General features: G+C 54.9%; 67 non-coding genes across 67 annotated transcripts; all 67 read left to right on the top strand.

Moving 5' to 3' along the window:
- Window positions 1-110: 110 nt before the first annotated feature.
- On the top strand, window positions 111-182 carry Trnah-gug. Its single transcript has one exon. It is a non-coding gene; the product is annotated as a tRNA-His (tRNA).
- Window positions 183-469: 287 nt separating this feature from the next.
- Window positions 470-552, top strand: Trnal-aag. Its single transcript has one exon. It is a non-coding gene; the product is annotated as a tRNA-Leu (tRNA).
- An 80-nt stretch (window positions 553-632) lies between these two features.
- Trnal-cag lies at window positions 633-714 on the top strand. Its single transcript has one exon. It is a non-coding gene; the product is annotated as a tRNA-Leu (tRNA).
- Window positions 715-993: 279 nt separating this feature from the next.
- On the top strand, window positions 994-1,065 carry Trnae-cuc. The gene has a single exon. It is a non-coding gene; the product is annotated as a tRNA-Glu (tRNA).
- Window positions 1,066-1,448: 383 nt separating this feature from the next.
- Window positions 1,449-1,520, top strand: Trnah-gug. Its single transcript has one exon. It is a non-coding gene; the product is annotated as a tRNA-His (tRNA).
- A 286-nt stretch (window positions 1,521-1,806) lies between these two features.
- Trnal-aag lies at window positions 1,807-1,888 on the top strand. The gene has a single exon. It is a non-coding gene; the product is annotated as a tRNA-Leu (tRNA).
- An 81-nt stretch (window positions 1,889-1,969) lies between these two features.
- Trnal-cag lies at window positions 1,970-2,052 on the top strand. The gene has a single exon. It is a non-coding gene; the product is annotated as a tRNA-Leu (tRNA).
- Window positions 2,053-2,331: 279 nt separating this feature from the next.
- On the top strand, window positions 2,332-2,403 carry Trnae-cuc. Its single transcript has one exon. It is a non-coding gene; the product is annotated as a tRNA-Glu (tRNA).
- A 383-nt stretch (window positions 2,404-2,786) lies between these two features.
- Trnah-gug lies at window positions 2,787-2,858 on the top strand. The gene has a single exon. It is a non-coding gene; the product is annotated as a tRNA-His (tRNA).
- Window positions 2,859-3,146: 288 nt separating this feature from the next.
- Window positions 3,147-3,230, top strand: Trnal-aag. The gene has a single exon. It is a non-coding gene; the product is annotated as a tRNA-Leu (tRNA).
- An 80-nt stretch (window positions 3,231-3,310) lies between these two features.
- On the top strand, window positions 3,311-3,392 carry Trnal-cag. The gene has a single exon. It is a non-coding gene; the product is annotated as a tRNA-Leu (tRNA).
- A 732-nt stretch (window positions 3,393-4,124) lies between these two features.
- On the top strand, window positions 4,125-4,196 carry Trnah-gug. Its single transcript has one exon. It is a non-coding gene; the product is annotated as a tRNA-His (tRNA).
- Window positions 4,197-4,483: 287 nt separating this feature from the next.
- Window positions 4,484-4,565, top strand: Trnal-aag. Its single transcript has one exon. It is a non-coding gene; the product is annotated as a tRNA-Leu (tRNA).
- Window positions 4,566-4,645: 80 nt separating this feature from the next.
- On the top strand, window positions 4,646-4,727 carry Trnal-cag. The gene has a single exon. It is a non-coding gene; the product is annotated as a tRNA-Leu (tRNA).
- Window positions 4,728-5,007: 280 nt separating this feature from the next.
- On the top strand, window positions 5,008-5,079 carry Trnae-cuc. The gene has a single exon. It is a non-coding gene; the product is annotated as a tRNA-Glu (tRNA).
- Window positions 5,080-5,461: 382 nt separating this feature from the next.
- On the top strand, window positions 5,462-5,533 carry Trnah-gug. Its single transcript has one exon. It is a non-coding gene; the product is annotated as a tRNA-His (tRNA).
- Window positions 5,534-5,820: 287 nt separating this feature from the next.
- Window positions 5,821-5,902, top strand: Trnal-aag. The gene has a single exon. It is a non-coding gene; the product is annotated as a tRNA-Leu (tRNA).
- Window positions 5,903-5,982: 80 nt separating this feature from the next.
- Trnal-cag lies at window positions 5,983-6,064 on the top strand. The gene has a single exon. It is a non-coding gene; the product is annotated as a tRNA-Leu (tRNA).
- Window positions 6,065-6,343: 279 nt separating this feature from the next.
- Window positions 6,344-6,415, top strand: Trnae-cuc. Its single transcript has one exon. It is a non-coding gene; the product is annotated as a tRNA-Glu (tRNA).
- A 382-nt stretch (window positions 6,416-6,797) lies between these two features.
- Window positions 6,798-6,869, top strand: Trnah-gug. Its single transcript has one exon. It is a non-coding gene; the product is annotated as a tRNA-His (tRNA).
- A 287-nt stretch (window positions 6,870-7,156) lies between these two features.
- Window positions 7,157-7,238, top strand: Trnal-aag. Its single transcript has one exon. It is a non-coding gene; the product is annotated as a tRNA-Leu (tRNA).
- An 80-nt stretch (window positions 7,239-7,318) lies between these two features.
- Trnal-cag lies at window positions 7,319-7,400 on the top strand. The gene has a single exon. It is a non-coding gene; the product is annotated as a tRNA-Leu (tRNA).
- Window positions 7,401-7,679: 279 nt separating this feature from the next.
- Trnae-cuc lies at window positions 7,680-7,751 on the top strand. Its single transcript has one exon. It is a non-coding gene; the product is annotated as a tRNA-Glu (tRNA).
- Window positions 7,752-8,133: 382 nt separating this feature from the next.
- Trnah-gug lies at window positions 8,134-8,205 on the top strand. The gene has a single exon. It is a non-coding gene; the product is annotated as a tRNA-His (tRNA).
- Window positions 8,206-8,492: 287 nt separating this feature from the next.
- On the top strand, window positions 8,493-8,574 carry Trnal-aag. Its single transcript has one exon. It is a non-coding gene; the product is annotated as a tRNA-Leu (tRNA).
- An 80-nt stretch (window positions 8,575-8,654) lies between these two features.
- Window positions 8,655-8,736, top strand: Trnal-cag. Its single transcript has one exon. It is a non-coding gene; the product is annotated as a tRNA-Leu (tRNA).
- Window positions 8,737-9,015: 279 nt separating this feature from the next.
- On the top strand, window positions 9,016-9,087 carry Trnae-cuc. The gene has a single exon. It is a non-coding gene; the product is annotated as a tRNA-Glu (tRNA).
- Window positions 9,088-9,469: 382 nt separating this feature from the next.
- On the top strand, window positions 9,470-9,541 carry Trnah-gug. Its single transcript has one exon. It is a non-coding gene; the product is annotated as a tRNA-His (tRNA).
- Window positions 9,542-9,828: 287 nt separating this feature from the next.
- On the top strand, window positions 9,829-9,910 carry Trnal-aag. Its single transcript has one exon. It is a non-coding gene; the product is annotated as a tRNA-Leu (tRNA).
- Window positions 9,911-9,990: 80 nt separating this feature from the next.
- Window positions 9,991-10,072, top strand: Trnal-cag. The gene has a single exon. It is a non-coding gene; the product is annotated as a tRNA-Leu (tRNA).
- Window positions 10,073-10,351: 279 nt separating this feature from the next.
- Window positions 10,352-10,423, top strand: Trnae-cuc. The gene has a single exon. It is a non-coding gene; the product is annotated as a tRNA-Glu (tRNA).
- A 382-nt stretch (window positions 10,424-10,805) lies between these two features.
- Window positions 10,806-10,877, top strand: Trnah-gug. Its single transcript has one exon. It is a non-coding gene; the product is annotated as a tRNA-His (tRNA).
- Window positions 10,878-11,164: 287 nt separating this feature from the next.
- Window positions 11,165-11,246, top strand: Trnal-aag. The gene has a single exon. It is a non-coding gene; the product is annotated as a tRNA-Leu (tRNA).
- An 80-nt stretch (window positions 11,247-11,326) lies between these two features.
- On the top strand, window positions 11,327-11,408 carry Trnal-cag. The gene has a single exon. It is a non-coding gene; the product is annotated as a tRNA-Leu (tRNA).
- Window positions 11,409-11,687: 279 nt separating this feature from the next.
- Window positions 11,688-11,759, top strand: Trnae-cuc. The gene has a single exon. It is a non-coding gene; the product is annotated as a tRNA-Glu (tRNA).
- Window positions 11,760-12,141: 382 nt separating this feature from the next.
- Trnah-gug lies at window positions 12,142-12,213 on the top strand. The gene has a single exon. It is a non-coding gene; the product is annotated as a tRNA-His (tRNA).
- Window positions 12,214-12,500: 287 nt separating this feature from the next.
- On the top strand, window positions 12,501-12,582 carry Trnal-aag. The gene has a single exon. It is a non-coding gene; the product is annotated as a tRNA-Leu (tRNA).
- An 80-nt stretch (window positions 12,583-12,662) lies between these two features.
- Trnal-cag lies at window positions 12,663-12,744 on the top strand. The gene has a single exon. It is a non-coding gene; the product is annotated as a tRNA-Leu (tRNA).
- Window positions 12,745-13,023: 279 nt separating this feature from the next.
- Window positions 13,024-13,095, top strand: Trnae-cuc. The gene has a single exon. It is a non-coding gene; the product is annotated as a tRNA-Glu (tRNA).
- A 382-nt stretch (window positions 13,096-13,477) lies between these two features.
- On the top strand, window positions 13,478-13,549 carry Trnah-gug. The gene has a single exon. It is a non-coding gene; the product is annotated as a tRNA-His (tRNA).
- A 287-nt stretch (window positions 13,550-13,836) lies between these two features.
- Window positions 13,837-13,918, top strand: Trnal-aag. The gene has a single exon. It is a non-coding gene; the product is annotated as a tRNA-Leu (tRNA).
- Window positions 13,919-13,998: 80 nt separating this feature from the next.
- Window positions 13,999-14,080, top strand: Trnal-cag. Its single transcript has one exon. It is a non-coding gene; the product is annotated as a tRNA-Leu (tRNA).
- Window positions 14,081-14,359: 279 nt separating this feature from the next.
- Trnae-cuc lies at window positions 14,360-14,431 on the top strand. The gene has a single exon. It is a non-coding gene; the product is annotated as a tRNA-Glu (tRNA).
- A 382-nt stretch (window positions 14,432-14,813) lies between these two features.
- Trnah-gug lies at window positions 14,814-14,885 on the top strand. The gene has a single exon. It is a non-coding gene; the product is annotated as a tRNA-His (tRNA).
- Window positions 14,886-15,172: 287 nt separating this feature from the next.
- Trnal-aag lies at window positions 15,173-15,254 on the top strand. The gene has a single exon. It is a non-coding gene; the product is annotated as a tRNA-Leu (tRNA).
- Window positions 15,255-15,334: 80 nt separating this feature from the next.
- Trnal-cag lies at window positions 15,335-15,416 on the top strand. The gene has a single exon. It is a non-coding gene; the product is annotated as a tRNA-Leu (tRNA).
- Window positions 15,417-15,695: 279 nt separating this feature from the next.
- Trnae-cuc lies at window positions 15,696-15,767 on the top strand. Its single transcript has one exon. It is a non-coding gene; the product is annotated as a tRNA-Glu (tRNA).
- A 382-nt stretch (window positions 15,768-16,149) lies between these two features.
- Window positions 16,150-16,221, top strand: Trnah-gug. Its single transcript has one exon. It is a non-coding gene; the product is annotated as a tRNA-His (tRNA).
- A 287-nt stretch (window positions 16,222-16,508) lies between these two features.
- On the top strand, window positions 16,509-16,590 carry Trnal-aag. Its single transcript has one exon. It is a non-coding gene; the product is annotated as a tRNA-Leu (tRNA).
- An 80-nt stretch (window positions 16,591-16,670) lies between these two features.
- On the top strand, window positions 16,671-16,752 carry Trnal-cag. Its single transcript has one exon. It is a non-coding gene; the product is annotated as a tRNA-Leu (tRNA).
- Window positions 16,753-17,031: 279 nt separating this feature from the next.
- Trnae-cuc lies at window positions 17,032-17,103 on the top strand. Its single transcript has one exon. It is a non-coding gene; the product is annotated as a tRNA-Glu (tRNA).
- A 382-nt stretch (window positions 17,104-17,485) lies between these two features.
- Trnah-gug lies at window positions 17,486-17,557 on the top strand. The gene has a single exon. It is a non-coding gene; the product is annotated as a tRNA-His (tRNA).
- Window positions 17,558-17,844: 287 nt separating this feature from the next.
- On the top strand, window positions 17,845-17,926 carry Trnal-aag. Its single transcript has one exon. It is a non-coding gene; the product is annotated as a tRNA-Leu (tRNA).
- An 80-nt stretch (window positions 17,927-18,006) lies between these two features.
- Window positions 18,007-18,088, top strand: Trnal-cag. The gene has a single exon. It is a non-coding gene; the product is annotated as a tRNA-Leu (tRNA).
- A 279-nt stretch (window positions 18,089-18,367) lies between these two features.
- Trnae-cuc lies at window positions 18,368-18,439 on the top strand. The gene has a single exon. It is a non-coding gene; the product is annotated as a tRNA-Glu (tRNA).
- A 382-nt stretch (window positions 18,440-18,821) lies between these two features.
- Trnah-gug lies at window positions 18,822-18,893 on the top strand. The gene has a single exon. It is a non-coding gene; the product is annotated as a tRNA-His (tRNA).
- Window positions 18,894-19,180: 287 nt separating this feature from the next.
- Window positions 19,181-19,262, top strand: Trnal-aag. The gene has a single exon. It is a non-coding gene; the product is annotated as a tRNA-Leu (tRNA).
- An 80-nt stretch (window positions 19,263-19,342) lies between these two features.
- Window positions 19,343-19,424, top strand: Trnal-cag. The gene has a single exon. It is a non-coding gene; the product is annotated as a tRNA-Leu (tRNA).
- Window positions 19,425-19,703: 279 nt separating this feature from the next.
- Trnae-cuc lies at window positions 19,704-19,775 on the top strand. Its single transcript has one exon. It is a non-coding gene; the product is annotated as a tRNA-Glu (tRNA).
- Window positions 19,776-20,157: 382 nt separating this feature from the next.
- Trnah-gug lies at window positions 20,158-20,229 on the top strand. The gene has a single exon. It is a non-coding gene; the product is annotated as a tRNA-His (tRNA).
- Window positions 20,230-20,516: 287 nt separating this feature from the next.
- Trnal-aag lies at window positions 20,517-20,598 on the top strand. The gene has a single exon. It is a non-coding gene; the product is annotated as a tRNA-Leu (tRNA).
- An 80-nt stretch (window positions 20,599-20,678) lies between these two features.
- Trnal-cag lies at window positions 20,679-20,760 on the top strand. Its single transcript has one exon. It is a non-coding gene; the product is annotated as a tRNA-Leu (tRNA).
- A 279-nt stretch (window positions 20,761-21,039) lies between these two features.
- On the top strand, window positions 21,040-21,111 carry Trnae-cuc. Its single transcript has one exon. It is a non-coding gene; the product is annotated as a tRNA-Glu (tRNA).
- A 382-nt stretch (window positions 21,112-21,493) lies between these two features.
- Window positions 21,494-21,565, top strand: Trnah-gug. The gene has a single exon. It is a non-coding gene; the product is annotated as a tRNA-His (tRNA).
- A 287-nt stretch (window positions 21,566-21,852) lies between these two features.
- Trnal-aag lies at window positions 21,853-21,934 on the top strand. The gene has a single exon. It is a non-coding gene; the product is annotated as a tRNA-Leu (tRNA).
- An 80-nt stretch (window positions 21,935-22,014) lies between these two features.
- Trnal-cag lies at window positions 22,015-22,096 on the top strand. The gene has a single exon. It is a non-coding gene; the product is annotated as a tRNA-Leu (tRNA).
- A 279-nt stretch (window positions 22,097-22,375) lies between these two features.
- Trnae-cuc lies at window positions 22,376-22,447 on the top strand. Its single transcript has one exon. It is a non-coding gene; the product is annotated as a tRNA-Glu (tRNA).
- Window positions 22,448-22,505: the final 58 nt, after the last annotated feature.

The following is a 22,505-nucleotide window of genomic DNA, read 5'->3' as shown; positions in this document are numbered from 1 at the left end:
GGAGGACCGCGTCTGACGCAGCTGTGGGGAGACACAGTGGTGTGTGGGCTGAGCTTTGCTGTCCATCGCCACTTGCAGTCGCGAGAGCTGCTGTCGGCGGTGCTTGCGTGGCCGTGATCGTCTAGTGGTTAGGACATTGCGTTGTGGCCGCAATAACCCAGGTTCGAATCCTGGTCACGGCACTTTTTAAACTTTTGCCTTGCTGTCGCTGCAATGACGATAGTGACTCAGTGTTTGAAATCACGGTGCCCTCTTGATTTTTCACTCATGTTACGCAGGCTGCAGGTGGCACTACCAGCTCATTATCAACACGCAACGCCGTCGCACCAGAGCGCGGGCAGCCGCCTGTGTAGTTAATCTCTATTCGAAAAGGGCAGTTGTTTGAGGTGCAACGGATGAGCAGCCAGTCGCAGCAGAACAGGAAGCTGTGTCGTGCACTATTTCTACAAAAGCGAAAAGCACTGACGCAGGTAGCGTGGCCGAGCGGTCTAAGGCGCTGGTTTAAGGCACCAGTCTCTTCGGAGGCGTGGGTTCGAATCCCCACCGCTGCCAGTTTTTACTTCTCGTTTTTGTGCCATTGCGGTGTGGTCTCGTGGGTAAGAACGCAGCTACTGTGACCACCGTGGCGCGTAGGTAGCGTGGCCGAGCGGTCTAAGGCGCTGGTTTCAGGCACCAGTCTCTTCGGAGGCGTGGGTTCGAATCCCACCGCTGCCACTGTTTTCTGTCTCGAAAACAGGAGCACTGATTGCCCGCGAAGGGAACAGCGCAGCAAGCCGTGAGCGTCTCTTTCTTAAATTGTCGTAGCAGCACAGTGCGTGGTGCAACGACAGGATTCACAGGCGCAGTCTGGTGTCACGGTTGCTGGCGTTCGTCTCCACGAAATGTGTCCCGAGCATGCCGTTCTACAAAGTGGAAACGCTACATTTTTGCCGTTGTCGTCAAGTAGCGTGTGTACAGTTTGCTGTGTTCGCTGTAGGAGCACTTGCGTCGCTATCCGGTGTGGTCTAGTGGCTAGGATACCTGGCTCTCACCCAGGAGGCCCGGGTTCGATTCCCGGTACCGGAAATTCGCATTTTGTTGCTCCTCTTATGCGACTTGGCCCGACTTAGCTCGACTGACGCTACGCTGACGCTTGCAGAAAACTACGTTAAGTACGATTCGTGGTAACAAGTGACGGCGAGAGCGATGCGACACCTGTCCACCTCTTATCGAGGCACCTAACTGTGGTCAACAGAGCTGGAGGACTGCAAGACATTGCCACGGGGGTTGAATGCAGCTAACCACACTGCTTAGTGTCCTAACAGCGCAGACACGTTCGTTTGCCAGTATACATGTAATGGAGACCGCGTCTGACGCAGCTGTGGGGGAGACACAGTGGTGTGTGGGCTGAGCTTTGCTGTCCATCGCCACTTGCAGTCGCGAGAGCTGCTGTCGGCGGTGCTTGCGTGGCCGTGATCGTCTAGTGGTTAGGACATTGCGTTGTGGCCGCAATAACCCAGGTTCGAATCCTGGTCACGGCACTTTTTAAACTTTTGCCTTGCTGTCGCTGCAATGACGATAGTGACTCAGTGTTTGAAATCACGGTGCCCTCTTGATTTTTCACTCATGTTACGCAGGCTGCAGGTGGCACTACCAGCTCATTATCAACACGCAACGCCGTCGCACCAGAGCGCGGGCAGCCGCCTGTGTAGTTAATCTCTATTCGAAAAGGGCAGTTGTTTGAGGTGCAACGGATGAGCAGCCAGTCGCAGCAGAACAGGAAGCTGTGTCGTGCACTATTTCTACAAAGCGAAAAGCACTGACGCAGGTAGCGTGGCCGAGCGGTCTAAGGCGCTGGTTTAAGGCACCAGTCTCTTCGGAGGCGTGGGTTCGAATCCCACCGCTGCCAGTTTTTACTTCTCGTTTTTGTGCCATTGCGGTTGTGGTCTCGTGGGTAAGAACGCAGCTACTGTGACCACCGTGGCGCGTAGGTAGCGTGGCCGAGCGGTCTAAGGCGCTGGTTTCAGGCCACCAGTCTCTTCGGAGGCGTGGGTTCGAATCCCACCGCTGCCACTGTTTTCTGTCTCGAAAACAGGAGCACTGATTGCCCGCGAAGGGAACAGCGCAGCAAGCCGTGAGCGTCTCTTTCTTAAATTGTCGTAGCAGCACAGTGCGTGGTGCAACGACAGGATTCACAGGCGCAGTCTGGTGTCACGGTTGCTGGCGTTCGTCTCCACGAAATGTGTCCCGAGCATGCCGTTCTACAAAGTGGAAACGCTACATTTTTGCCGTTGTCGTCAAGTAGCGTGTGTACAGTTTGCTGTGTTCGCTGTAGGAGCACTTGCGTCGCTATCCGGTGTGGTCTAGTGGCTAGGATACCTGGCTCTCACCCAGGAGGCCCGGGTTCGATTCCCGGTACCGGAAATTCGCATTTTGTTGCTCCTCTTATGCGACTTGGCCCGACTTAGCTCGACTGACGCTACGCTGACGCTTGCAGAAAACTACGTTAAGTACGATTCGTGGTAACAAGTGACGGCGAGAGCGATGCGACACCTGTCCACCTCTTATCGAGGCACCTAACTGTGGTCAACAGAGCTGGAGGACTGCAAGACATTGCCACGGGGGGTTGAATGCAGCTAACCACACTGCTTAGTGTCCTAACAGCGCAGACACGTTCGTTTGCCAGTATACATGTAATGGAGACCGCGTCTGACGCAGCTGTGGGGAGACACAGTGGTGTGTGGGCTGAGCTTTGCTGTCCATCGCCACTTGCAGTCGCGAGAGCTGCTGTCGGCGGTGCTTGCGTGGCCGTGATCGTCTAGTGGTTAGGACATTGCGTTGTGGCCGCAATAACCCAGGTTCGAATCCTGGTCACGGCACTTTTTAAACTTTTGCCTTGCTGTCGCTGCAATGACGATAGTGACCTCAGTGTTTGAAATCACGGTGCCCTCTTGATTTTTCACTCATGTTACGCAGGCTGCAGGTGGCACTACCAGCTCATTATCAACACGCAACGCCGTCGCACCAGAGCGCGGGCAGCCGCCTGTGTAGTTAATCTCTATTCGAAAAGGGCAGTTGTTTGAGGTGCAACGGATGAGCAGCCAGTCGCAGCAGAACAGGAAGCTGTGTCGTGCACTATTTCTACAAAAGCGAAAAGCACTGACGCAGGTAGCGTGGCCGAGCGGTCTAAGGCGCTGGTTTAAGGCACCAGTCCTCTTCGGAGGCGTGGGGTTCGAATCCCACCGCTGCCAGTTTTTACTTCTCGTTTTTGTGCCATTGCGGTGTGGTCTCGTGGGTAAGAACGCAGCTACTGTGACCACCGTGGCGCGTAGGTAGCGTGGCCGAGCGGTCTAAGGCGCTGGTTTCAGGCACCAGTCTCTTCGGAGGCGTGGGTTCGAATCCCACCGCTGCCACTGTTTTCTGTCTCGAAAACGGGAGCACTGATTGCCCGCGAAGGGAACAGCGCAGCAAGCCGTGAGCGTCTCTTTCTTAAATTGTCGTAGCAGCACAGTGCGTGGTGCAACGACAGGATTCACAGGCGCAGTCTGGTGTCACGGTTGCTGGCGTTCGTCTCCACGAAATGTGTCCCGAGCATGCCGTTCTACAAAGTGGAAACGCTAAATTTTTGCCGTTGTCGTCAAGTAGCGTGCGTGCAGTTTGCTGCGTTCCCTGGAGAAGCACTTGCGTCGTTATCCGGTGTGGTCTAGTGGCTAGGATACCTGGCTCTCACCCAGGAAGCCCGGGTTCGATTCCGGTACCGGAAATTCGCATTTTGTTGCTCCTCTTATGCGACTTGGCCCGACTTAGCTCGACTGACGCTACGCTGACGCTTGCAGAAAACTACGTTAAGTACGATTCGTGGTAACAAGTGACGGCGAGAGCGATGCGACACCTGTCCACCTCTTATCGAGGCACCTAACTGTGGTCAACAGAGCTGGAGGACTGCAAGACATTGCCACGGGGGTTGAATGCAGCTAACCACACTGCTTAGTGTCCTAACAGCGCAGACACGTTCGTTTGCCAGTATACATGTAATGGAGACCGCGTCTGACGCAGCTGTGGGGAGACACAGTGGTGTGTGGGCTGAGCTTTGCTGTCCATCGCCACTTGCAGTCGCGAGAGCTGCTGTCGGCGGTGCTTGCGTGGCCGTGATCGTCTAGTGGTTAGGACATTGCGTTGTGGCCGCAATAACCCAGGTTCGAATCCTGGTCACGGCACTTTTTAAACTTTTGCCTTGCTGTCGCTGCAATGACGATAGTGACTCAGTGTTTGAAATCACGGTGCCCTCTTGATTTTTCACTCATGTTACGCAGGCTGCAGGTGGCACTACCAGCTCATTATCAACACGCAACGCCGTCGCACCAGAGCGCGGGCAGCCGCCTGTGTAGTTAATCTCTATTCGAAAAGGGCAGTTGTTTGAGGTGCAACGGATGAGCAGCCAGTCGCAGCAGAACAGGAAGCTGTGTCGTGCACTATTTCTACAAAAGCGAAAAGCACTGACGCAGGTAGCGTGGCCGAGCGGTCTAAGGCGCTGGTTTAAGGCACCAGTCTCTTCGGAGGCGTGGGTTCGAATCCCACCGCTGCCAGTTTTTACTTCTCGTTTTTGTGCCATTGCGGTGTGGTCTCGTGGGTAAGAACGCAGCTACTGTGACCACCGTGGCGCGTAGGTAGCGTGGCCGAGCGGTCTAAGGCGCTGGTTTCAGGCACCAGTCTCTTCGGAGGCGTGGGTTCGAATCCCACCGCTGCCACTGTTTTCTGTCTCGAAAACAGGAGCACTGATTGCCCCGCGAAGGGAACAGCGCAGCAAGCCGTGAGCGTCTCTTTCTTAAATTGTCGTAGCAGCACAGTGCGTGGTGCAACGACAGGATTCACAGGCGCAGTCTGGTGTCACGGTTGCTGGCGTTCGTCTCCACGAAATGTGTCCCGAGCATGCCGTTCTACAAAGTGGAAACGCTACATTTTTGCCGTTGTCGTCAAGTAGCGTGTGTACAGTTTGCTGTGTTCGCTGTAGGAGCACTTGCGTCGCTATCCGGTGTGGTCTAGTGGCTAGGATACCTGGCTCTCACCCAGGAGGCCCGGGTTCGATTCCCGGTACCGGAAATTCGCATTTTGTTGCTCCTCTTATGCGACTTGGCCCGACTTAGCTCGACTGACGCTACGCTGACGCTTGCAGAAAACTACGTTAAGTACGATTCGTGGTAACAAGTGACGGCGAGAGCGATGCGACACCTGTCCACCTCTTATCGAGGCACCTAACTGTGGTCAACAGAGCTGGAGGACTGCAAGACATTGCCACGGGGGTTGAATGCAGCTAACCACACTGCTTAGTGTCCTAACAGCGCAGACACGTTCGTTTGCCAGTATACATGTAATGGAGACCGCGTCTGACGCAGCTGTGGGGAGACACAGTGGTGTGTGGGCTGAGCTTTGCTGTCCATCGCCACTTGCAGTCGCGAGAGCTGCTGTCGGCGGTGCTTGCGTGGCCGTGATCGTCTAGTGGTTAGGACATTGCGTTGTGGCCGCAATAACCCAGGTTCGAATCCTGGTCACGGCACTTTTTAAACTTTTGCCTTGCTGTCGCTGCAATGACGATAGTGACTCAGTGTTTGAAATCACGGTGCCCTCTTGATTTTTCACTCATGTTACGCAGGCTGCAGGTGGCACTACCAGCTCATTATCAACACGCAACGCCGTCGCACCAGAGCGCGGGCAGCCGCCTGTGTAGTTAATCTCTATTCGAAAAGGGCAGTTGTTTGAGGTGCAACGGATGAGCAGCCAGTCGCAGCAGAACAGGAAGCTGTGTCGTGCACTATTTCTACAAAAGCGAAAAGCACTGACGCAGGTAGCGTGGCCGAGCGGTCTAAGGCGCTGGTTTAAGGCACCAGTCTCTTCGGAGGCGTGGGTTCGAATCCCACCGCTGCCAGTTTTTACTTCTCGTTTTTGTGCCATTGCGGTGTGGTCTCGTGGGTAAGAACGCAGCTACTGTGACCACCGTGGCGCGTAGGTAGCGTGGCCGAGCGGTCTAAGGCGCTGGTTTCAGGCACCAGTCTCTTCGGAGGCGTGGGTTCGAATCCCACCGCTGCCACTGTTTTCTGTCTCGAAAACGGGAGCACTGATTGCCCGCGAAGGGAACAGCGCAGCAAGCCGTGAGCGTCTCTTTCTTAAATTGTCGTAGCAGCACAGTGCGTGGTGCAACGACAGGATTCACAGGCGCAGTCTGGTGTCACGGTTGCTGGCGTTCGTCTCCACGAAATGTGTCCCGAGCATGCCGTTCTACAAAGTGGAAACGCTAAATTTTTGCCGTTGTCGTCAAGTAGCGTGCGTGCAGTTTGCTGCGTTCCCTGGAGAAGCACTTGCGTCGTTATCCGGTGTGGTCTAGTGGCTAGGATACCTGGCTCTCACCCAGGAAGCCCGGGTTCGATTCCCGGTACCGGAAATTCGCATTTTGTTGCTCCTCTTATGCGACTTGGCCCGACTTAGCTCGACTGACGCTACGCTGACGCTTGCAGAAAACTACGTTAAGTACGATTCGTGGTAACAAGTGACGGCGAGAGCGATGCGACACCTGTCCACCTCTTATCGAGGCACCTAACTGTGGTCAACAGAGCTGGAGGACTGCAAGACATTGCCACGGGGGTTGAATGCAGCTAACCACACTGCTTAGTGTCCTAACAGCGCAGACACGTTCGTTTGCCAGTATACATGTAATGGAGACCGCGTCTGACGCAGCTGTGGGGAGACACAGTGGTGTGTGGGCTGAGCTTTGCTGTCCATCGCCACTTGCAGTCGCGAGAGCTGCTGTCGGCGGTGCTTGCGTGGCCGTGATCGTCTAGTGGTTAGGACATTGCGTTGTGGCCGCAATAACCCAGGTTCGAATCCTGGTCACGGCACTTTTTAAACTTTTGCCTTGCTGTCGCTGCAATGACGATAGTGACTCAGTGTTTGAAATCACGGTGCCCTCTTGATTTTTCACTCATGTTACGCAGGCTGCAGGTGGCACTACCAGCTCATTATCAACACGCAACGCCGTCGCACCAGAGCGCGGGCAGCCGCCTGTGTAGTTAATCTCTATTCGAAAAGGGCAGTTGTTTGAGGTGCAACGGATGAGCAGCCAGTCGCAGCAGAACAGGAAGCTGTGTCGTGCACTATTTCTACAAAAGCGAAAAGCACTGACGCAGGTAGCGTGGCCGAGCGGTCTAAGGCGCTGGTTTAAGGCACCAGTCTCTTCGGAGGCGTGGGTTCGAATCCCACCGCTGCCAGTTTTTACTTCTCGTTTTTGTGCCATTGCGGTGTGGTCTCGTGGGTAAGAACGCAGCTACTGTGACCACCGTGGCGCGTAGGTAGCGTGGCCGAGCGGTCTAAGGCGCTGGTTTCAGGCACCAGTCTCTTCGGAGGCGTGGGTTCGAATCCCACCGCTGCCACTGTTTTCTGTCTCGAAAACAGGAGCACTGATTGCCCGCGAAGGGAACAGCGCAGCAAGCCGTGAGCGTCTCTTTCTTAAATTGTCGTAGCAGCACAGTGCGTGGTGCAACGACAGGATTCACAGGCGCAGTCTGGTGTCACGGTTGCTGGCGTTCGTCTCCACGAAATGTGTCCCGAGCATGCCGTTCTACAAAGTGGAAACGCTACATTTTTGCCGTTGTCGTCAAGTAGCGTGTGTACAGTTTGCTGTGTTCGCTGTAGGAGCACTTGCGTCGCTATCCGGTGTGGTCTAGTGGCTAGGATACCTGGCTCTCACCCAGGAGGCCCGGGTTCGATTCCCGGTACCGGAAATTCGCATTTTGTTGCTCCTCTTATGCGACTTGGCCCGACTTAGCTCGACTGACGCTACGCTGACGCTTGCAGAAAACTACGTTAAGTACGATTCGTGGTAACAAGTGACGGCGAGAGCGATGCGACACCTGTCCACCTCTTATCGAGGCACCTAACTGTGGTCAACAGAGCTGGAGGACTGCAAGACATTGCCACGGGGGTTGAATGCAGCTAACCACACTGCTTAGTGTCCTAACAGCGCAGACACGTTCGTTTGCCAGTATACATGTAATGGAGACCGCGTCTGACGCAGCTGTGGGGAGACACAGTGGTGTGTGGGCTGAGCTTTGCTGTCCATCGCCACTTGCAGTCGCGAGAGCTGCTGTCGGCGGTGCTTGCGTGGCCGTGATCGTCTAGTGGTTAGGACATTGCGTTGTGGCCGCAATAACCCAGGTTCGAATCCTGGTCACGGCACTTTTTAAACTTTTGCCTTGCTGTCGCTGCAATGACGATAGTGACTCAGTGTTTGAAATCACGGTGCCCTCTTGATTTTTCACTCATGTTACGCAGGCTGCAGGTGGCACTACCAGCTCATTATCAACACGCAACGCCGTCGCACCAGAGCGCGGGCAGCCGCCTGTGTAGTTAATCTCTATTCGAAAAGGGCAGTTGTTTGAGGTGCAACGGATGAGCAGCCAGTCGCAGCAGAACAGGAAGCTGTGTCGTGCACTATTTCTACAAAAGCGAAAAGCACTGACGCAGGTAGCGTGGCCGAGCGGTCTAAGGCGCTGGTTTAAGGCACCAGTCTCTTCGGAGGCGTGGGTTCGAATCCCACCGCTGCCAGTTTTTACTTCTCGTTTTTGTGCCATTGCGGTGTGGTCTCGTGGGTAAGAACGCAGCTACTGTGACCACCGTGGCGCGTAGGTAGCGTGGCCGAGCGGTCTAAGGCGCTGGTTTCAGGCACCAGTCTCTTCGGAGGCGTGGGTTCGAATCCCACCGCTGCCACTGTTTTCTGTCTCGAAAACAGGAGCACTGATTGCCCGCGAAGGGAACAGCGCAGCAAGCCGTGAGCGTCTCTTTCTTAAATTGTCGTAGCAGCACAGTGCGTGGTGCAACGACAGGATTCACAGGCGCAGTCTGGTGTCACGGTTGCTGGCGTTCGTCTCCACGAAATGTGTCCCGAGCATGCCGTTCTACAAAGTGGAAACGCTACATTTTTGCCGTTGTCGTCAAGTAGCGTGTGTACAGTTTGCTGTGTTCGCTGTAGGAGCACTTGCGTCGCTATCCGGTGTGGTCTAGTGGCTAGGATACCTGGCTCTCACCCAGGAGGCCCGGGTTCGATTCCCGGTACCGGAAATTCGCATTTTGTTGCTCCTCTTATGCGACTTGGCCCGACTTAGCTCGACTGACGCTACGCTGACGCTTGCAGAAAACTACGTTAAGTACGATTCGTGGTAACAAGTGACGGCGAGAGCGATGCGACACCTGTCCACCTCTTATCGAGGCACCTAACTGTGGTCAACAGAGCTGGAGGACTGCAAGACATTGCCACGGGGGTTGAATGCAGCTAACCACACTGCTTAGTGTCCTAACAGCGCAGACACGTTCGTTTGCCAGTATACATGTAATGGAGACCGCGTCTGACGCAGCTGTGGGGAGACACAGTGGTGTGTGGGCTGAGCTTTGCTGTCCATCGCCACTTGCAGTCGCGAGAGCTGCTGTCGGCGGTGCTTGCGTGGCCGTGATCGTCTAGTGGTTAGGACATTGCGTTGTGGCCGCAATAACCCAGGTTCGAATCCTGGTCACGGCACTTTTTAAACTTTTGCCTTGCTGTCGCTGCAATGACGATAGTGACTCAGTGTTTGAAATCACGGTGCCCTCTTGATTTTTCACTCATGTTACGCAGGCTGCAGGTGGCACTACCAGCTCATTATCAACACGCAACGCCGTCGCACCAGAGCGCGGGCAGCCGCCTGTGTAGTTAATCTCTATTCGAAAAGGGCAGTTGTTTGAGGTGCAACGGATGAGCAGCCAGTCGCAGCAGAACAGGAAGCTGTGTCGTGCACTATTTCTACAAAAGCGAAAAGCACTGACGCAGGTAGCGTGGCCGAGCGGTCTAAGGCGCTGGTTTAAGGCACCAGTCTCTTCGGAGGCGTGGGTTCGAATCCCACCGCTGCCAGTTTTTACTTCTCGTTTTTGTGCCATTGCGGTGTGGTCTCGTGGGTAAGAACGCAGCTACTGTGACCACCGTGGCGCGTAGGTAGCGTGGCCGAGCGGTCTAAGGCGCTGGTTTCAGGCACCAGTCTCTTCGGAGGCGTGGGTTCGAATCCCACCGCTGCCACTGTTTTCTGTCTCGAAAACAGGAGCACTGATTGCCCGCGAAGGGAACAGCGCAGCAAGCCGTGAGCGTCTCTTTCTTAAATTGTCGTAGCAGCACAGTGCGTGGTGCAACGACAGGATTCACAGGCGCAGTCTGGTGTCACGGTTGCTGGCGTTCGTCTCCACGAAATGTGTCCCGAGCATGCCGTTCTACAAAGTGGAAACGCTACATTTTTGCCGTTGTCGTCAAGTAGCGTGTGTACAGTTTGCTGTGTTCGCTGTAGGAGCACTTGCGTCGCTATCCGGTGTGGTCTAGTGGCTAGGATACCTGGCTCTCACCCAGGAGGCCCGGGTTCGATTCCCGGTACCGGAAATTCGCATTTTGTTGCTCCTCTTATGCGACTTGGCCCGACTTAGCTCGACTGACGCTACGCTGACGCTTGCAGAAAACTACGTTAAGTACGATTCGTGGTAACAAGTGACGGCGAGAGCGATGCGACACCTGTCCACCTCTTATCGAGGCACCTAACTGTGGTCAACAGAGCTGGAGGACTGCAAGACATTGCCACGGGGGTTGAATGCAGCTAACCACACTGCTTAGTGTCCTAACAGCGCAGACACGTTCGTTTGCCAGTATACATGTAATGGAGACCGCGTCTGACGCAGCTGTGGGGAGACACAGTGGTGTGTGGGCTGAGCTTTGCTGTCCATCGCCACTTGCAGTCGCGAGAGCTGCTGTCGGCGGTGCTTGCGTGGCCGTGATCGTCTAGTGGTTAGGACATTGCGTTGTGGCCGCAATAACCCAGGTTCGAATCCTGGTCACGGCACTTTTTAAACTTTTGCCTTGCTGTCGCTGCAATGACGATAGTGACTCAGTGTTTGAAATCACGGTGCCCTCTTGATTTTTCACTCATGTTACGCAGGCTGCAGGTGGCACTACCAGCTCATTATCAACACGCAACGCCGTCGCACCAGAGCGCGGGCAGCCGCCTGTGTAGTTAATCTCTATTCGAAAAGGGCAGTTGTTTGAGGTGCAACGGATGAGCAGCCAGTCGCAGCAGAACAGGAAGCTGTGTCGTGCACTATTTCTACAAAAGCGAAAAGCACTGACGCAGGTAGCGTGGCCGAGCGGTCTAAGGCGCTGGTTTAAGGCACCAGTCTCTTCGGAGGCGTGGGTTCGAATCCCACCGCTGCCAGTTTTTACTTCTCGTTTTTGTGCCATTGCGGTGTGGTCTCGTGGGTAAGAACGCAGCTACTGTGACCACCGTGGCGCGTAGGTAGCGTGGCCGAGCGGTCTAAGGCGCTGGTTTCAGGCACCAGTCTCTTCGGAGGCGTGGGTTCGAATCCCACCGCTGCCACTGTTTTCTGTCTCGAAAACAGGAGCACTGATTGCCCGCGAAGGGAACAGCGCAGCAAGCCGTGAGCGTCTCTTTCTTAAATTGTCGTAGCAGCACAGTGCGTGGTGCAACGACAGGATTCACAGGCGCAGTCTGGTGTCACGGTTGCTGGCGTTCGTCTCCACGAAATGTGTCCCGAGCATGCCGTTCTACAAAGTGGAAACGCTACATTTTTGCCGTTGTCGTCAAGTAGCGTGTGTACAGTTTGCTGTGTTCGCTGTAGGAGCACTTGCGTCGCTATCCGGTGTGGTCTAGTGGCTAGGATACCTGGCTCTCACCCAGGAGGCCCGGGTTCGATTCCCGGTACCGGAAATTCGCATTTTGTTGCTCCTCTTATGCGACTTGGCCCGACTTAGCTCGACTGACGCTACGCTGACGCTTGCAGAAAACTACGTTAAGTACGATTCGTGGTAACAAGTGACGGCGAGAGCGATGCGACACCTGTCCACCTCTTATCGAGGCACCTAACTGTGGTCAACAGAGCTGGAGGACTGCAAGACATTGCCACGGGGGTTGAATGCAGCTAACCACACTGCTTAGTGTCCTAACAGCGCAGACACGTTCGTTTGCCAGTATACATGTAATGGAGACCGCGTCTGACGCAGCTGTGGGGAGACACAGTGGTGTGTGGGCTGAGCTTTGCTGTCCATCGCCACTTGCAGTCGCGAGAGCTGCTGTCGGCGGTGCTTGCGTGGCCGTGATCGTCTAGTGGTTAGGACATTGCGTTGTGGCCGCAATAACCCAGGTTCGAATCCTGGTCACGGCACTTTTTAAACTTTTGCCTTGCTGTCGCTGCAATGACGATAGTGACTCAGTGTTTGAAATCACGGTGCCCTCTTGATTTTTCACTCATGTTACGCAGGCTGCAGGTGGCACTACCAGCTCATTATCAACACGCAACGCCGTCGCACCAGAGCGCGGGCAGCCGCCTGTGTAGTTAATCTCTATTCGAAAAGGGCAGTTGTTTGAGGTGCAACGGATGAGCAGCCAGTCGCAGCAGAACAGGAAGCTGTGTCGTGCACTATTTCTACAAAAGCGAAAAGCACTGACGCAGGTAGCGTGGCCGAGCGGTCTAAGGCGCTGGTTTAAGGCACCAGTCTCTTCGGAGGCGTGGGTTCGAATCCCACCGCTGCCAGTTTTTACTTCTCGTTTTTGTGCCATTGCGGTGTGGTCTCGTGGGTAAGAACGCAGCTACTGTGACCACCGTGGCGCGTAGGTAGCGTGGCCGAGCGGTCTAAGGCGCTGGTTTCAGGCACCAGTCTCTTCGGAGGCGTGGGTTCGAATCCCACCGCTGCCACTGTTTTCTGTCTCGAAAACAGGAGCACTGATTGCCCGCGAAGGGAACAGCGCAGCAAGCCGTGAGCGTCTCTTTCTTAAATTGTCGTAGCAGCACAGTGCGTGGTGCAACGACAGGATTCACAGGCGCAGTCTGGTGTCACGGTTGCTGGCGTTCGTCTCCACGAAATGTGTCCCGAGCATGCCGTTCTACAAAGTGGAAACGCTACATTTTTGCCGTTGTCGTCAAGTAGCGTGTGTACAGTTTGCTGTGTTCGCTGTAGGAGCACTTGCGTCGCTATCCGGTGTGGTCTAGTGGCTAGGATACCTGGCTCTCACCCAGGAGGCCCGGGTTCGATTCCCGGTACCGGAAATTCGCATTTTGTTGCTCCTCTTATGCGACTTGGCCCGACTTAGCTCGACTGACGCTACGCTGACGCTTGCAGAAAACTACGTTAAGTACGATTCGTGGTAACAAGTGACGGCGAGAGCGATGCGACACCTGTCCACCTCTTATCGAGGCACCTAACTGTGGTCAACAGAGCTGGAGGACTGCAAGACATTGCCACGGGGGTTGAATGCAGCTAACCACACTGCTTAGTGTCCTAACAGCGCAGACACGTTCGTTTGCCAGTATACATGTAATGGAGACCGCGTCTGACGCAGCTGTGGGGAGACACAGTGGTGTGTGGGCTGAGCTTTGCTGTCCATCGCCACTTGCAGTCGCGAGAGCTGCTGTCGGCGGTGCTTGCGTGGCCGTGATCGTCTAGTGGTTAGGACATTGCGTTGTGGCCGCAATAACCCAGGTTCGAATCCTGGTCACGGCACTTTTTAAACTTTTGCCTTGCTGTCGCTGCAATGACGATAGTGACTCAGTGTTTGAAATCACGGTGCCCTCTTGATTTTTCACTCATGTTACGCAGGCTGCAGGTGGCACTACCAGCTCATTATCAACACGCAACGCCGTCGCACCAGAGCGCGGGCAGCCGCCTGTGTAGTTAATCTCTATTCGAAAAGGGCAGTTGTTTGAGGTGCAACGGATGAGCAGCCAGTCGCAGCAGAACAGGAAGCTGTGTCGTGCACTATTTCTACAAAAGCGAAAAGCACTGACGCAGGTAGCGTGGCCGAGCGGTCTAAGGCGCTGGTTTAAGGCACCAGTCTCTTCGGAGGCGTGGGTTCGAATCCCACCGCTGCCAGTTTTTACTTCTCGTTTTTGTGCCATTGCGGTGTGGTCTCGTGGGTAAGAACGCAGCTACTGTGACCACCGTGGCGCGTAGGTAGCGTGGCCGAGCGGTCTAAGGCGCTGGTTTCAGGCACCAGTCTCTTCGGAGGCGTGGGTTCGAATCCCACCGCTGCCACTGTTTTCTGTCTCGAAAACAGGAGCACTGATTGCCCGCGAAGGGAACAGCGCAGCAAGCCGTGAGCGTCTCTTTCTTAAATTGTCGTAGCAGCACAGTGCGTGGTGCAACGACAGGATTCACAGGCGCAGTCTGGTGTCACGGTTGCTGGCGTTCGTCTCCACGAAATGTGTCCCGAGCATGCCGTTCTACAAAGTGGAAACGCTACATTTTTGCCGTTGTCGTCAAGTAGCGTGTGTACAGTTTGCTGTGTTCGCTGTAGGAGCACTTGCGTCGCTATCCGGTGTGGTCTAGTGGCTAGGATACCTGGCTCTCACCCAGGAGGCCCGGGTTCGATTCCCGGTACCGGAAATTCGCATTTTGTTGCTCCTCTTATGCGACTTGGCCCGACTTAGCTCGACTGACGCTACGCTGACGCTTGCAGAAAACTACGTTAAGTACGATTCGTGGTAACAAGTGACGGCGAGAGCGATGCGACACCTGTCCACCTCTTATCGAGGCACCTAACTGTGGTCAACAGAGCTGGAGGACTGCAAGACATTGCCACGGGGGTTGAATGCAGCTAACCACACTGCTTAGTGTCCTAACAGCGCAGACACGTTCGTTTGCCAGTATACATGTAATGGAGACCGCGTCTGACGCAGCTGTGGGGAGACACAGTGGTGTGTGGGCTGAGCTTTGCTGTCCATCGCCACTTGCAGTCGCGAGAGCTGCTGTCGGCGGTGCTTGCGTGGCCGTGATCGTCTAGTGGTTAGGACATTGCGTTGTGGCCGCAATAACCCAGGTTCGAATCCTGGTCACGGCACTTTTTAAACTTTTGCCTTGCTGTCGCTGCAATGACGATAGTGACTCAGTGTTTGAAATCACGGTGCCCTCTTGATTTTTCACTCATGTTACGCAGGCTGCAGGTGGCACTACCAGCTCATTATCAACACGCAACGCCGTCGCACCAGAGCGCGGGCAGCCGCCTGTGTAGTTAATCTCTATTCGAAAAGGGCAGTTGTTTGAGGTGCAACGGATGAGCAGCCAGTCGCAGCAGAACAGGAAGCTGTGTCGTGCACTATTTCTACAAAAGCGAAAAGCACTGACGCAGGTAGCGTGGCCGAGCGGTCTAAGGCGCTGGTTTAAGGCACCAGTCTCTTCGGAGGCGTGGGTTCGAATCCCACCGCTGCCAGTTTTTACTTCTCGTTTTTGTGCCATTGCGGTGTGGTCTCGTGGGTAAGAACGCAGCTACTGTGACCACCGTGGCGCGTAGGTAGCGTGGCCGAGCGGTCTAAGGCGCTGGTTTCAGGCACCAGTCTCTTCGGAGGCGTGGGTTCGAATCCCACCGCTGCCACTGTTTTCTGTCTCGAAAACAGGAGCACTGATTGCCCGCGAAGGGAACAGCGCAGCAAGCCGTGAGCGTCTCTTTCTTAAATTGTCGTAGCAGCACAGTGCGTGGTGCAACGACAGGATTCACAGGCGCAGTCTGGTGTCACGGTTGCTGGCGTTCGTCTCCACGAAATGTGTCCCGAGCATGCCGTTCTACAAAGTGGAAACGCTACATTTTTGCCGTTGTCGTCAAGTAGCGTGTGTACAGTTTGCTGTGTTCGCTGTAGGAGCACTTGCGTCGCTATCCGGTGTGGTCTAGTGGCTAGGATACCTGGCTCTCACCCAGGAGGCCCGGGTTCGATTCCCGGTACCGGAAATTCGCATTTTGTTGCTCCTCTTATGCGACTTGGCCCGACTTAGCTCGACTGACGCTACGCTGACGCTTGCAGAAAACTACGTTAAGTACGATTCGTGGTAACAAGTGACGGCGAGAGCGATGCGACACCTGTCCACCTCTTATCGAGGCACCTAACTGTGGTCAACAGAGCTGGAGGACTGCAAGACATTGCCACGGGGGTTGAATGCAGCTAACCACACTGCTTAGTGTCCTAACAGCGCAGACACGTTCGTTTGCCAGTATACATGTAATGGAGACCGCGTCTGACGCAGCTGTGGGGAGACACAGTGGTGTGTGGGCTGAGCTTTGCTGTCCATCGCCACTTGCAGTCGCGAGAGCTGCTGTCGGCGGTGCTTGCGTGGCCGTGATCGTCTAGTGGTTAGGACATTGCGTTGTGGCCGCAATAACCCAGGTTCGAATCCTGGTCACGGCACTTTTTAAACTTTTGCCTTGCTGTCGCTGCAATGACGATAGTGACTCAGTGTTTGAAATCACGGTGCCCTCTTGATTTTTCACTCATGTTACGCAGGCTGCAGGTGGCACTACCAGCTCATTATCAACACGCAACGCCGTCGCACCAGAGCGCGGGCAGCCGCCTGTGTAGTTAATCTCTATTCGAAAAGGGCAGTTGTTTGAGGTGCAACGGATGAGCAGCCAGTCGCAGCAGAACAGGAAGCTGTGTCGTGCACTATTTCTACAAAAGCGAAAAGCACTGACGCAGGTAGCGTGGCCGAGCGGTCTAAGGCGCTGGTTTAAGGCACCAGTCTCTTCGGAGGCGTGGGTTCGAATCCCACCGCTGCCAGTTTTTACTTCTCGTTTTTGTGCCATTGCGGTGTGGTCTCGTGGGTAAGAACGCAGCTACTGTGACCACCGTGGCGCGTAGGTAGCGTGGCCGAGCGGTCTAAGGCGCTGGTTTCAGGCACCAGTCTCTTCGGAGGCGTGGGTTCGAATCCCACCGCTGCCACTGTTTTCTGTCTCGAAAACAGGAGCACTGATTGCCCGCGAAGGGAACAGCGCAGCAAGCCGTGAGCGTCTCTTTCTTAAATTGTCGTAGCAGCACAGTGCGTGGTGCAACGACAGGATTCACAGGCGCAGTCTGGTGTCACGGTTGCTGGCGTTCGTCTCCACGAAATGTGTCCCGAGCATGCCGTTCTACAAAGTGGAAACGCTACATTTTTGCCGTTGTCGTCAAGTAGCGTGTGTACAGTTTGCTGTGTTCGCTGTAGGAGCACTTGCGTCGCTATCCGGTGTGGTCTAGTGGCTAGGATACCTGGCTCTCACCCAGGAGGCCCGGGTTCGATTCCCGGTACCGGAAATTCGCATTTTGTTGCTCCTCTTATGCGACTTGGCCCGACTTAGCTCGACTGACGCTACGCTGACGCTTGCAGAAAACTACGTTAAGTACGATTCGTGGTAACAAGTGACGGCGAGAGCGATGCGACACCTGTCCACCTCTTATCGAGGCACCTAACTGTGGTCAACAGAGCTGGAGGACTGCAAGACATTGCCACGGGGGTTGAATGCAGCTAACCACACTGCTTAGTGTCCTAACAGCGCAGACACGTTCGTTTGCCAGTATACATGTAATGGAGACCGCGTCTGACGCAGCTGTGGGGAGACACAGTGGTGTGTGGGCTGAGCTTTGCTGTCCATCGCCACTTGCAGTCGCGAGAGCTGCTGTCGGCGGTGCTTGCGTGGCCGTGATCGTCTAGTGGTTAGGACATTGCGTTGTGGCCGCAATAACCCAGGTTCGAATCCTGGTCACGGCACTTTTTAAACTTTTGCCTTGCTGTCGCTGCAATGACGATAGTGACTCAGTGTTTGAAATCACGGTGCCCTCTTGATTTTTCACTCATGTTACGCAGGCTGCAGGTGGCACTACCAGCTCATTATCAACACGCAACGCCGTCGCACCAGAGCGCGGGCAGCCGCCTGTGTAGTTAATCTCTATTCGAAAAGGGCAGTTGTTTGAGGTGCAACGGATGAGCAGCCAGTCGCAGCAGAACAGGAAGCTGTGTCGTGCACTATTTCTACAAAAGCGAAAAGCACTGACGCAGGTAGCGTGGCCGAGCGGTCTAAGGCGCTGGTTTAAGGCACCAGTCTCTTCGGAGGCGTGGGTTCGAATCCCACCGCTGCCAGTTTTTACTTCTCGTTTTTGTGCCATTGCGGTGTGGTCTCGTGGGTAAGAACGCAGCTACTGTGACCACCGTGGCGCGTAGGTAGCGTGGCCGAGCGGTCTAAGGCGCTGGTTTCAGGCACCAGTCTCTTCGGAGGCGTGGGTTCGAATCCCACCGCTGCCACTGTTTTCTGTCTCGAAAACAGGAGCACTGATTGCCCGCGAAGGGAACAGCGCAGCAAGCCGTGAGCGTCTCTTTCTTAAATTGTCGTAGCAGCACAGTGCGTGGTGCAACGACAGGATTCACAGGCGCAGTCTGGTGTCACGGTTGCTGGCGTTCGTCTCCACGAAATGTGTCCCGAGCATGCCGTTCTACAAAGTGGAAACGCTACATTTTTGCCGTTGTCGTCAAGTAGCGTGTGTACAGTTTGCTGTGTTCGCTGTAGGAGCACTTGCGTCGCTATCCGGTGTGGTCTAGTGGCTAGGATACCTGGCTCTCACCCAGGAGGCCCGGGTTCGATTCCCGGTACCGGAAATTCGCATTTTGTTGCTCCTCTTATGCGACTTGGCCCGACTTAGCTCGACTGACGCTACGCTGACGCTTGCAGAAAACTACGTTAAGTACGATTCGTGGTAACAAGTGACGGCGAGAGCGATGCGACACCTGTCCACCTCTTATCGAGGCACCTAACTGTGGTCAACAGAGCTGGAGGACTGCAAGACATTGCCACGGGGGTTGAATGCAGCTAACCACACTGCTTAGTGTCCTAACAGCGCAGACACGTTCGTTTGCCAGTATACATGTAATGGAGACCGCGTCTGACGCAGCTGTGGGGAGACACAGTGGTGTGTGGGCTGAGCTTTGCTGTCCATCGCCACTTGCAGTCGCGAGAGCTGCTGTCGGCGGTGCTTGCGTGGCCGTGATCGTCTAGTGGTTAGGACATTGCGTTGTGGCCGCAATAACCCAGGTTCGAATCCTGGTCACGGCACTTTTTAAACTTTTGCCTTGCTGTCGCTGCAATGACGATAGTGACTCAGTGTTTGAAATCACGGTGCCCTCTTGATTTTTCACTCATGTTACGCAGGCTGCAGGTGGCACTACCAGCTCATTATCAACACGCAACGCCGTCGCACCAGAGCGCGGGCAGCCGCCTGTGTAGTTAATCTCTATTCGAAAAGGGCAGTTGTTTGAGGTGCAACGGATGAGCAGCCAGTCGCAGCAGAACAGGAAGCTGTGTCGTGCACTATTTCTACAAAAGCGAAAAGCACTGACGCAGGTAGCGTGGCCGAGCGGTCTAAGGCGCTGGTTTAAGGCACCAGTCTCTTCGGAGGCGTGGGTTCGAATCCCACCGCTGCCAGTTTTTACTTCTCGTTTTTGTGCCATTGCGGTGTGGTCTCGTGGGTAAGAACGCAGCTACTGTGACCACCGTGGCGCGTAGGTAGCGTGGCCGAGCGGTCTAAGGCGCTGGTTTCAGGCACCAGTCTCTTCGGAGGCGTGGGTTCGAATCCCACCGCTGCCACTGTTTTCTGTCTCGAAAACAGGAGCACTGATTGCCCGCGAAGGGAACAGCGCAGCAAGCCGTGAGCGTCTCTTTCTTAAATTGTCGTAGCAGCACAGTGCGTGGTGCAACGACAGGATTCACAGGCGCAGTCTGGTGTCACGGTTGCTGGCGTTCGTCTCCACGAAATGTGTCCCGAGCATGCCGTTCTACAAAGTGGAAACGCTACATTTTTGCCGTTGTCGTCAAGTAGCGTGTGTACAGTTTGCTGTGTTCGCTGTAGGAGCACTTGCGTCGTTATCCGGTGTGGTCTAGTGGCTAGGATACCTGGCTCTCACCCAGGAAGCCCGGGTTCGATTCCCGGTACCGGAAATTCGCATTTTGTTGCTCCTCTTATGCGACTTGGCCCGACTTAGCTCGACTGACGCTACGCTGACGCTTGCAGAAAACTACGTTAAGTACGATTCGTGGTCACAAGTGACGGCGAGAGCGATGCGACATCTGTCCACCTCTTATCGAGGCACCTAACTGTGTTCAACAGAGTTGGAGGACTGCAAGACATTGCCACGGGGGTTGAATGCAGCTAGCCACCCTGCTTAGTGTCCTAACAGCGCAGACACGTTCGTTTGCTAGTACACATATAATGGAGACCGCGTCTGACGCAGCTGTGGGGAGACACAGTGGTGTGTGGGCTGAGCTTTGCTGTCCATCGCCACTTGCAGTCGCGAGAGCTGCTGTCGGCGGTGCTTGCGTGGCCGTGATCGTCTAGTGGTTAGGACATTGCGTTGTGGCCGCAATAACCCAGGTTCGAATCCTGGTCACGGCACTTTTTAAACTTTTGCCTTGCTGTCGCTGCAATGACGATAGTGACTCAGTGTTTGAAATCACGGTGCCCTCTTGATTTTTCACTCATGTTACGCAGGCTGCAGGTGGCACTACCAGCTCATTATCAACACGCAACGCCGTCGCACCAGAGCGCGGGCAGCCGCCTGTGTAGTTAATCTCTATTCGAAAAGGGCAGTTGTTTGAGGTGCAACGGATGAGCAGCCAGTCGCAGCAGAACAGGAAGCTGTGTCGTGCACTATTTCTACAAAAGCGAAAAGCACTGACGCAGGTAGCGTGGCCGAGCGGTCTAAGGCGCTGGTTTAAGGCACCAGTCTCTTCGGAGGCGTGGGTTCGAATCCCACCGCTGCCAGTTTTTACTTCTCGTTTTTGTGCCATTGCGGTGTGGTCTCGTGGGTAAGAACGCAGCTACTGTGACCACCGTGGCGCGTAGGTAGCGTGGCCGAGCGGTCTAAGGCGCTGGTTTCAGGCACCAGTCTCTTCGGAGGCGTGGGTTCGAATCCCACCGCTGCCACTGTTTTCTGTCTCGAAAACAGGAGCACTGATTGCCCGCGAAGGGAACAGCGCAGCAAGCCGTGAGCGTCTCTTTCTTAAATTGTCGTAGCAGCACAGTGCGTGGTGCAACGACAGGATTCACAGGCGCAGTCTGGTGTCACGGTTGCTGGCGTTCGTCTCCACGAAATGTGTCCCGAGCATGCCGTTCTACAAAGTGGAAACGCTACATTTTTGCCGTTGTCGTCAAGTAGCGTGTGTACAGTTTGCTGTGTTCGCTGTAGGAGCACTTGCGTCGCTATCCGGTGTGGTCTAGTGGCTAGGATACCTGGCTCTCACCCAGGAGGCCCGGGTTCGATTCCCGGTACCGGAAATTCGCATTTTGTTGCTCCTCTTATGCGACTTGGCCCGACTTAGCTCGACTGACGCTACGCTGACGCTTGCAGAAAACTACGTTAAGTACGATTCGTGGTAACAAGTGACGGCGAGAGCGATGCGACACCTGTCCACCTCTTATCGAGGCACCTAACTGTGGTCAACAGAGCTGGAGGACTGCAAGACATTGCCACGGGGGTTGAATGCAGCTAACCACACTGCTTAGTGTCCTAACAGCGCAGACACGTTCGTTTGCCAGTATACATGTAATGGAGACCGCGTCTGACGCAGCTGTGGGGAGACACAGTGGTGTGTGGGCTGAGCTTTGCTGTCCATCGCCACTTGCAGTCGCGAGAGCTGCTGTCGGCGGTGCTTGCGTGGCCGTGATCGTCTAGTGGTTAGGACATTGCGTTGTGGCCGCAATAACCCAGGTTCGAATCCTGGTCACGGCACTTTTTAAACTTTTGCCTTGCTGTCGCTGCAATGACGATAGTGACTCAGTGTTTGAAATCACGGTGCCCTCTTGATTTTTCACTCATGTTACGCAGGCTGCAGGTGGCACTACCAGCTCATTATCAACACGCAACGCCGTCGCACCAGAGCGCGGGCAGCCGCCTGTGTAGTTAATCTCTATTCGAAAAGGGCAGTTGTTTGAGGTGCAACGGATGAGCAGCCAGTCGCAGCAGAACAGGAAGCTGTGTCGTGCACTATTTCTACAAAAGCGAAAAGCACTGACGCAGGTAGCGTGGCCGAGCGGTCTAAGGCGCTGGTTTAAGGCACCAGTCTCTTCGGAGGCGTGGGTTCGAATCCCACCGCTGCCAGTTTTTACTTCTCGTTTTTGTGCCATTGCGGTGTGGTCTCGTGGGTAAGAACGCAGCTACTGTGACCACCGTGGCGCGTAGGTAGCGTGGCCGAGCGGTCTAAGGCGCTGGTTTCAGGCACCAGTCTCTTCGGAGGCGTGGGTTCGAATCCCACCGCTGCCACTGTTTTCTGTCTCGAAAACAGGAGCACTGATTGCCCGCGAAGGGAACAGCGCAGCAAGCCGTGAGCGTCTCTTTCTTAAATTGTCGTAGCAGCACAGTGCGTGGTGCAACGACAGGATTCACAGGCGCAGTCTGGTGTCACGGTTGCTGGCGTTCGTCTCCACGAAATGTGTCCCGAGCATGCCGTTCTACAAAGTGGAAACGCTACATTTTTGCCGTTGTCGTCAAGTAGCGTGTGTACAGTTTGCTGTGTTCGCTGTAGGAGCACTTGCGTCGCTATCCGGTGTGGTCTAGTGGCTAGGATACCTGGCTCTCACCCAGGAGGCCCGGGTTCGATTCCCGGTACCGGAAATTCGCATTTTGTTGCTCCTCTTATGCGACTTGGCCCGACTTAGCTCGACTGACGCTA

Source organism: Schistocerca americana, chromosome 1 (genome assembly GCF_021461395.2).
Source record: "Schistocerca americana isolate TAMUIC-IGC-003095 chromosome 1, iqSchAmer2.1, whole genome shotgun sequence".
NCBI classification, from domain to species: domain Eukaryota; kingdom Metazoa; phylum Arthropoda; class Insecta; order Orthoptera; family Acrididae; genus Schistocerca; species Schistocerca americana.
The sequence above is the reverse complement of the archived record's forward strand: the minus strand, read 5'-3'. Positions and strand labels throughout refer to the sequence as shown.